Raw genomic sequence first — 9,793 nt, 5'->3', positions numbered from 1 at the left:
CTTGCAGGCAGCAAGGTCCAAGCCGCCACGTGACTTGCCCAGGGCCACCGGGCCTGACTCAGGGACCGGGTCCAGGGGCAACCCTCCAACTCCTCCTGCCCCCAGGAGCCTGGACTGGACAGAAGCGCGTGGCCGCGGGTAAGAAGGACAGAGCCAGGTCAGGGGGCGGGCAGTCACTGGAAGGGGAAGGAGCTGTCGGCGCTGGACGCTTCCTGCCCTTGGTGCAGAGAGGGTGTGGGCTGGGAGGAGGCCATCTCGAATTGGCCACCACCCAGCCGAAACAGCCTATTTTAAGTAAGCACAGCCCTGGCCAACCCGGCTACCAACATTTGTTTGCCTAACTCAGGGGGAAGGGGTAAAAAAAGCCCGGAGAGGCAAGCGCTGATAGTGAGGGCGCTCCAGTTTCCCGTCCAAAGTTTCTGCCGCGGGCCCACGGCCAGGAGCGCCGCCGGCGCGTTGGACCTCGCCCGCTGCCCTAAATTTAACCAGCTGAAAATCTTTTTTTAAGTCGCATCCTATTCAACCTTTTGAAATAAAGATTTGCCTTTTAATGGGAAATCTGCATTTCATTGTGCGGAGGAGCTGGGCACCCCGGCTTCGCCCATCCTCCTCCTGGACAGCAGCCTCCTGGTTTTGGCTGCCAGCCCAGGGAAGCTCGCAGAGGGCTGGGGAGCGGGGGGAGGGGAGGGGGAGGGCCCTGACTGGCAAGGCTGGTGTCCCTGGGCTGAGGGCACATTTCTGAGATGATGGGCGCAGAGGCTTCCTCTGAGAAAGCAGGAAATTAAAAAAGCAACAGAGACAGAAAGATGCCGGCCAAGAAAATAAACAAGACGCCCTGGAATTCTTGCTCACACGGGAGGTGCCCTGGGGTCGCAGGGGACCTAGGCACACGCCAGCTGGGTTTAAATCCCCTGCACCCGCCCACCTCCCCAGCTCTGTGGTCCTAGCCGCTCACAGAGCGTCTCTGGGCCTCAGTGTCCCCACCTGTAAGCACACCTTCCTCCCAGGGGCCATACGAGGGCTGTAGGAGTTCACGTGTACGAGGCCCTCGGGGAGAGCCACAGACGGGGGCTGCGTAGTACATGACAGAGTCCCCCTCGTGGAGACGGCATGTCACCGAATCACGCGGGGGCAGAGGTCACAGGCAAGGAAGGAACATTCACGACATTCAGTTCTGTGACCCCACGTGTGAGGCCAGCGCCACGCTGGGCCATGGGGGACACAGCTGTGACCTTCCACGACCTTATCATCTCACTGGGAGATGAGGCAGCCGTGGGGATGGGCCCTGGAGGAGGATGCTAGAGGGCTGACTGGGGAGACACGAGGGTGGACCCAGCAGTTGCGAGCAGGTGTAGGGGCAACAGGAGACGAGAGTTGACCCTGACAGAGCAGGGAGGGCAGAAAGAGGGGCCCCAGCATGGGGCGGTGGGGGACACAGTCCAGCCTCCTCCTTTGTGGCTTCCTGTTCCCCCCTTCCCTCCCTCCTGGCTCCCTCTCCCCTCGCTACCCCCCACCCCCTCTCCCACTTCCGAGCACACTGTCAGGGGTCCTCCTGGGGGTCCTCCTGGCTCCTGAGCTCCGAGAGCTATGAGGGTGGGGAGGGCAGGACGCCGAGACTCCAGGCCCCACGAGACGCCCAGACCCTCGTCATCTTGGCTGAAGCCCTTGCCTTCCCAGTCTCCCTTCTCTCTCTGTCCCCCAGTCTCTCTCCAGCTCTCTCTTTCTCTCTCTCTGGCCCCATCTCCCCACAGCCCTCCCTGCCTTCTGCAGGTTCCCAGGGGACAGAACCTTCTGGAAAGAGAAGGCAACACAGTGACAAGTCCCCCCACTTCAGGTGGCCCCTTGGGTGCTTCTGCTCACCTGAGGGGTGTCGGGAAACAAGTCAGAGCAGAACAGCCCCTGAGCTCCGAAGCCCCCTCTCCCCAGCTGGCTCCCCCAAAGCTTGAGCTCCGGCTTCGTCTACTTACAGGTCACCAGCTTCACCGAAAGGAGGGGGCCACGTAGCGATTCATGAGTAGCAGGGAAGCCGGCGGCTCCTGGACCAACTGGAGCGAGTTTCTATTTGGGGGCTTTTCCGCAAAGCCTCAGGGACCGGGGCCTCAGCTCCAGGAGAGCCAGGGAGCAAAATGACTGTCGGAAAAACCTATGAGAAAGGAAACATTTCAATAAAAGGTATTAAAATATAAAGCAATGGTACATTTTTAAACACCTCTCACTTGTTTTCCCCCAGGGCCCCTGCGACTTGCTGCTGGAAGAGGAGACTTCGGAAACGTAACTTTGTCTGCGGAACAACTCAGGGTGCCCCTCCCTGCCCGGCTTGGGCTGGGGGGCCCCGTCCAGCTCCGGCGGAGGCCTGTCGGGCGGCAGGGACCAGGCTGGCAGGCCGCGCAGAGCTGCCCGGCTGTCACAGGCTTTGTGTTGTATTATTTAAGACCCAGCGCGCCCAGCCTGCGCTGCGGCCAGCCGCACAGTTTACGTTCCCAGCAGAGGGGAATATCTGAAGGGATATTTGCAAAAAGCTGAGTTAAGTAAATATTTCATGCCCATTAAGGTGATGGCTGGCGATGCTGTGTGGGGGTGGCTGTGGGAGGGGAGGTCCCAGCACAGAATGTGCAGAGGGTCCTCAGGGGGTCCCCATGAGCAGCAAGCAGACCTCCCCCGATGCTAGCTTGCCTATGAGGGCGAAACCCCAGTCCTGCCCAAGGAGGGGTCCGCAGGCCCTCGGACAAGCTGCGTCGGGTCCATGGACTCCAGCCCGGGCGAGGAGCCCCCCATCTGCCCAGCATGGCCCCAGCCCCTGGGCCACCTGGAACCATCTCCGGGGCTCCTACCCTCCTCCAGCCTCCCCCAGGGCTCTAGGACCGGGCATCTGAGGGAGGGGCCTTTCTCCCAAGCCAGGCCTCAGGCAAAGTCCCCCCCTCCCAGGTCAGGCTGGGGTGAAACGTCTGTAGGTGGGAGCCTGGGGCCAGGGTTAAGGGGGGCACGCCCCTGCTTCCCTCCCCTGAGGCTTCCCACTGGGACGGGCCTCCTCCCAGCCGGTGAGTGTGAGGGGGGAGAGGAAGATCTCTCCTGGGGGGGGGGGGCACCAATACTCAGTCTTCCTTCTGGAGGAGCCTGAAGAGGGGACGGGGCACGCAGGGGAGGGTGAAGCTCTGGGAGGGGGTGTCCGGAAGGTAGGGGAGGGGAGGGGTGGGGGGACTGATGGGGGAGGGGCGGGCGCAGTGAGGAGCCGCTTGATCCAGACGCGTCCCCATGCAGACCAATGCCGCCAGCGCTGTTAGCCACGAAAACAGGATGGACACGAAGGGCCCAACTGGTGATTGAAGCCACGTGAGCCGGACAGACGGGACAGGGCCCGGCAGGGGACACAAGGGCTGGCAACGGACACCTCGACCCCAGGAGGAGCAGGGCATCGGGACCACCCCAACAAGAGGGACGGAGACCCCGAGCTTCCATTCCTGTGGGTTCCCGGACACACAGGCCAGCCATGTGACTTCTCTGTCCATGGAGGACAGAGGGTTTGCCCGAAGCCTGGCGGGCAGCGAGCACCATCTCCCCTGACACCTGGGGTGTCTGAGCGACCTGTCCCCAGGGAACTGCAGAGACCCTCACGAGCAACTGAGGGCTTCTGCTTGGATTTCCAGGTCTCGGCAAGAAAAACATGTCACCCAGCCTTCAGTCCTAGCAGGAAACAGAGAGGCCAGGAACGGTGACCGCTGATGCTCGTCCACACGGCTTCCTCCCTCCCTCACAGACCCAGCAGCGCCGGCTGGGGGCCCCTGGGCCTCTTCCCCTGGACCCACTCTGCCCCCACCAGGTCCCTCGATTCTCAGGCAGCACCTTCAGGGTCTTGCTTCCATCCAGCCCAGGCCTGGAACCACACAGCTGTGGGTCAGGGGCCAGCCCCTCGTGAGGACCTTACAGGGACCCTGGGCCTCTCTGGTCCCCACCGTCAAATGGGAGCATGCGTCATCATTGTAACTGCAGTTACTATTACAGCAAGGCCACAGCCCAGAAGTGCCACCATTTGTCCTCAAACTGTCCCTCTGCAGCGTAAGGCTCTGCAGAGTTTTCTTGGCATGAGGGGCCCTGGGAACAAGACAGCCCTCCCAGCTTCCAGGCTCATAGAAGTTCCCCGGGATGGACATGGGATCTGCGTCTGCTCTGGAAGCCAAAGGGCTGAAGCAGAAATTAGCAACATCCGTGTCCAAGCGACACCTGCAGGACCAGGGATGCCCAAAGGGGTTCCAGGACGACCCCAGGAGGTCTCAGCAAAGGCAGGAGGAGGGAAAGGAGGCAGGGGACGAGGAAGAGCAGAGGGGAGGTGGAGAGAGGAGAGGAAGAGGGACAAGGGTGATGCATGGCACGGGGGCCACTGGCTTCCGTATCCAAGGCCACTGTGCCCAATGGAGAGCCCAGGACACGGGGGCAGGGCCACGCCCAGGGGAGAAGGCTCAGAGACACTGGAGGGGAAAGCAGAGGCCCGCAGGCAGCGGCTGAGCCTCTCTGTGCCTCAGTTTCCCCATCTGCAGCACGAGGCAGCAAAGAGTCAGCCCTTAGGGTGGGAGCCCCAGGTCAACAAGGCGGCCCAGATGCTGCCGTCAGGTTTAAGTAGAGCTGCATTATCACTCGTCGGTCACGGAAAGGGACCAGATAATAGACGTGAAGACAATGCAGCAGGGTGCTCACTTCGGCAGGACACAAACTAAAATAGGGAGGATGTGGAGAAATCAGCCTGGCCTCCTGCAAGGAGGACTCTGAAATCTGTGAAGGGCATTACATTTAAAAACAACAAAAGGCGTTCAAATAAAAACTAGTACCAAAAGGTCGAAACAGCTCAGATGTCCATCAGTGGGTGAATGAATAAACAAAATGTGGTCCAGCCACACGGTGGACTATTATGCAGCCAGTAAAAGAAATGAAGTTCCAGCACATGCCATGACATGGATGAACCTTGAAAGCATCGTGCTAAGTGAAGGAAGCCAGACACAAAAGCCACACCTGGAATGATTCCATTTATAGGAAACACCCAGAATAGGCAAACCCACAGAGGCAGAAAGTGGATTGGTGATTGCTGGGGGTGGGATGTGGGGGGCAGACAGGGGGATAAGTAGGCAATGACTGATAATGTGCACAGGGGGAGGGTGTAGCTCAGTGGTAGAGTGTGTGCTTAGCATGCACGAGGTCATGGGTTTGATCCCCAGTACCTCCACTTGAACAAATAAATTGATAAATAAACCTAATTACCTCCCCCAAAACAACAAAACAAAAAAATAACAGACACAGGGCTTCTTTTTGAGATGGTGACAATGTTCTGAACCAGACCGAGTGGTGGTTTCACAGCATCGCGAACGCACGGAACTCCCCTGAGCTGTGCACTTTAAAACGGTCAATTTCAGGTTATATGGACATCACCTCGAGAAAATAAAGACAACAGCAAAAATGGTGACAACATTGGGCACCGGCCACACGCCGGGCAGGGCCCTGAGGCTGCAGCTCAGCGAGCTGCCCCACGGCCCTGCGGTGTGGGCGCCCCACTGTCCCCCTTTTATACCTGAAGGAATCAAAGTTCAGAGAGAGTGAGCGACTTACCCAAGGTCACCCAGCCACTAAGGGGTAGAGTGGGATTCGAATCCCACACTCTGGCTCCAGGAGAATTGAGTTTGGGGAGCAACTCTGGAGAGAGTTTGACAGGAAATGGGAAAAGGAGGGCAAGCAGCTGCCCCAGGCCCTGCTCGAAGGGGCATCTTGGACCCCAGAGCTGGCAGTGGGAGGACATCGCACCTACTGGCCAGGAGAGACGGACCACCCAACACTCCACTGGCTCCTCGGAGGAGCCGCCGGAGCAGACGCCAGACCACACTCCACCCGGTGTGACCTCTGAAAGGCACTCTTGACCCTGTCACACCCCATCTCCTTCACCCTGACACCGCACGTCTCTGCCCCTCCACCCTGAGCAAATGGACCGACCTCCTGAAAGGAGCAGCTCCCCTGACGCAGGCACCACCAGGGCCCTGGGCCTTGCTCCAGGCAACAGCTACAGACACAGTGGCTGGAGAGGTTTTTCTTTGTAACTATTTTTAAAAATTGAAGATATTTTTGGAATATCGTCATCAACAGAAGAATATAATATGACTGCTCTCCCAGCACTCTCAGGCCCCGGGACACAGCTGTGACACCCCTACCCAGGAACCTAAGAGCTGAGGTCACAGGAGGTGACCCCACCACCTTAGCGGGATGCCTGGGGCCTCTCCCGCCTGCCACACCTGAGCAGACCCACCACCTCCTGGCCTGGCTTCTCCCTCGACAGGAGCCCTCCCACCAGACCACCTGCCTGCCATCCTCCTCACGCAGGGGTCTGCGTGGGCTCCACCATCCCCTCTTCTGAGAAGCAGCCCTGACCCTCAGCCAGGGTGACCCCTCTTCCCACCACCCCCTTCTTTTCTGCATCAGGCTGGCTGATTACACTGCGCACAGACGCAAGGTTCATCTGCTGGTCCCGGGAGCCTCTCAGCGTCGCCTCACCTGCCGGGGAGCTGTGTTCCCGGGGTGTGTCCCATGTTGCGCCCAGACACCCCGAGACCCCCGGGAACCCCTCCAGCTCTGTGAGCAGGGCCACGTGCCGGCCATCAGCACCAGGGAGACACCCCACCCCGCGCCCGGGGACCGAGGGAGGTGGCCCGGCAGGACACATCGGGCCTGGGCCAAAGCTGCCCCTCAGCCGCGTCCCAGTTCAGCCCCAGGTGGACTAGAAAAGTCCCACCAGGGGCCTGGAGCAGATGGGCTGGGCTCCGGACCCCTGCCCGGCCCACCATCTGTCTTGACAGTCGGCCCGTCTGCCCAGGCAGCCCCTCCTCCCGGCCCACCATCTGCCCACCTGCTCGGCCCTCCTCCTGGCTCCACCAGGGCCCTCGGGAGGGGACAGGGCAGGAGCCAGAGCCCAGACCTGGCTGCCTCAGACCAGCCCCATCTGGCACCCCTCAGGGAAAGGGGACAGCGGAGCCCTGCAGGGCAGGTGGCACCTCCAAGATGCTGCCTTGGGACTGCGGGCGGCCAGGGAGGAGGACAGAGGGCCTTGCACCCGGAGGAGGCAGCAGCCACACCCCTCGTCTTCTGTCCCTCATCCTCCCCTGAGGCCTGGGTGGGAGGGTCCAGCTCCTGGGATGTTCCTGCTAGAAAGCCTTGACCGCAGCTCTCATCCAGGCCTTCGCTCCTCACTCAGCTTGCTCCTCCCTGGCTGGCAGCTTCTCCAGGTCCCTGGTGAGCACCTTCCCTTCCTGGGACCCCAGGGCCTGCTCTGAAAAGGAAGAAGAGCCACTTCCATCCAGGGCCCAGGCTGGGTGGCCAATCAGGGCCTTGCCCCACCCCCCACCCTATCACCACCCTCCAACAGGACCCCCAGGAAGAGCTTGCATTTACCAAGCATGATGGAGGATACTTCCCGCTGACACACCGTTCATCACGGAGCATCCTGGAGCCCGTGGGCGCCCTTCCCAGCCCACCACACTGGACCACTCCCCATTCCCTCTAGGGCAGGAGGCTGGGCCTGGACCCTCGGACCCCTAGTGCACCAACCAACTAGATAATTCACTCTGGTGACACCCGTCTGTCCCCCCAGCCTCACAGATAACCACACAGACGTCTGCTTTCCACGTAGGAGCAGGTGGTGGGGAGCCCGTGTCCCTGTCCCAAGTCAGCGGGGGAGGAGGGGCGGGACCAGGGCGCCAAGCCAGCTGTGCGGCGGTCACCATCACTGGCACGAGCTTGCTGAGGTTGGGGACAGCACCACCATCCCACCTCTGCACACCCTGAGGGACACGGGAGCTTCTGTCCCCCTTGGCTCCTGCAGCCTGACGGGGGGACAAAGTGTGAGAAGGCCCAGCCGGCCGCAGAGGCCAAAGCCGGCGGATCCATGGTTGGACAGCGCCACCTGGTGACATGCCAGAGACTACAACGGCAGGCGTCATTTTTGTTCTGGGTCTGGGATTTTCCGTCTGGGAACTTCTTCCCCTTTTCCCAGCAGGGCTCTGAGACTATCGGAACGCCCTGCCCTCTAATCGGATTCTGCCTAGATACAGCTTGATATCAGAGGGCCCAACCCAGGCACTTCAAACAAGCCAGGAAAATAAAGCCCCCAAAGAAAAGAGCTTCTTGTCAGCAAGCCCGCTCCCAAACCTTGGCACATCTGTCACCCAGTGTCCAGGGGAGTTACCCTTCCTCTCATCACCGATGTGACAGACACCCCTGGCCTGTCATCTTCGAGGGGAAAAATCAGAAATGCCTGGCCAAACGGGTAGATCAAGCCTAGGAAAGAACGATGAGCACAATTGGCTGAAACAGGCAGAACACATAAAACAGAAAAACATACAGAAAAGGAGGAATAAATGAACCAAAACAAAACCTCATGGGAAACCCACTGGAAGTAAGGAGGGCCAAACTCTCTCCTTCAAAATTTTTCACTAAAAGAGAAAAAAAGGAACGATTTCCCTTTTTAAACTGCATTTCAAGATCCTCTGATAACTCTGGTCGGTACGGGTTTGTTTGACAAGAGAATGCTAGGTGCTCACTGCACAAGGAGGACACCGTGAGGAAATCACCGGCTTGCAAGCTCTCATGAAATGATGATTTCTCAGAACGGTCCTGGATGGACGAGACCATCGGAGAAAGATGCTCCCAAGGAGCCTGGTGGCTGCGGCCACCTGGACCTGCTGGTCAGTCTGAGCGTCACAGCTGTGCCTCTTTGTGACACGCAGAGACCCAGCCTTGAAAGGTTCTGGCAGAAAGATGAGCCTGCATCGAACTAAGCTTCCAGTGCTAACCTCCCGCTTCCAGGGAAGGTGGGGATGAAGGGACACCACAAGGAAGCAATTAGAACCAGGACGTGTGGGACACTGAGCAGGACAGCTGACCTGGTTTCTGTAGCAGGTCGTGGCTGGGGGGAGAGGATGGGAGGTGGGGGGCTGTGGGGGGGGGATCCTGATCTAGATTAAGAGAGATTTAAGAGGCAGAATGATCAAATTCACTTGGGGACCTTGTCCAGAACCCGATTTTTACAAACGAACTGCAAAAAGGTATTTTTGAGCCCATCAGAGAAATTTGTTTATGGGTAGGGCATCCAAAGAATTACCCCTCATTATGCCATTGTGCCAGTGGGGCTGGAATTATGTCACAAGGTTTCCCACATCTGGAGAGTTGCAGCCTCATGTTTGCAGGAGCAAAATTACAGAATGTCTGCTACGGGCTTGAAATACTTCAGCCAAAGGGAACAGCAAAGAACAAGAAAACAGCAATAGATGAAGTACACGTGGCAACTCTGGATAATTGTCAGATTGGGGTGATGCACACACGAGAATTTACTGTGCTGTTCTGTCTTTAAGTATTTTGAAAACGTTCATTGTAAGCAATTTTTAAAAGACACGTCCTGTCTCCTACAAACCTCACCTGGCATTGCAGAAATTTTATTGCAGAAGTTGACTCATCCTGTATCCCTGCCCCCCACCTTCTCTCCTGATGGGGAATGTTCACCTGGGGGAGGGAAAAGTGTGATGGCATCATTGCTCTGTTACGGTTCCTGGGCCCACAAGCCCGCGGGGCTCTCACTGCAGGGCTGGGCACCTGGTCCCAGCCAAGCATCCTGGGTGCCTCTCATCCCCACCACATCCTTTGTGGATTTTCAGATCCAGTTCAACATTGTGCTGGAGAAGGAGCTCGCCCAGGGGTCCCATGGCCCCTACACTTCCTCTCTGTGGCCAGCAGAACAGCCCCCAAGATGTCCACATCCCAACCCCTGCAG

Source organism: Camelus ferus, chromosome 16 (genome assembly GCF_009834535.1).
Source record: "Camelus ferus isolate YT-003-E chromosome 16, BCGSAC_Cfer_1.0, whole genome shotgun sequence".
Classification (NCBI taxonomy): domain Eukaryota; kingdom Metazoa; phylum Chordata; class Mammalia; order Artiodactyla; family Camelidae; genus Camelus; species Camelus ferus.
Note: the sequence above shows the minus strand (reverse complement) of the source record.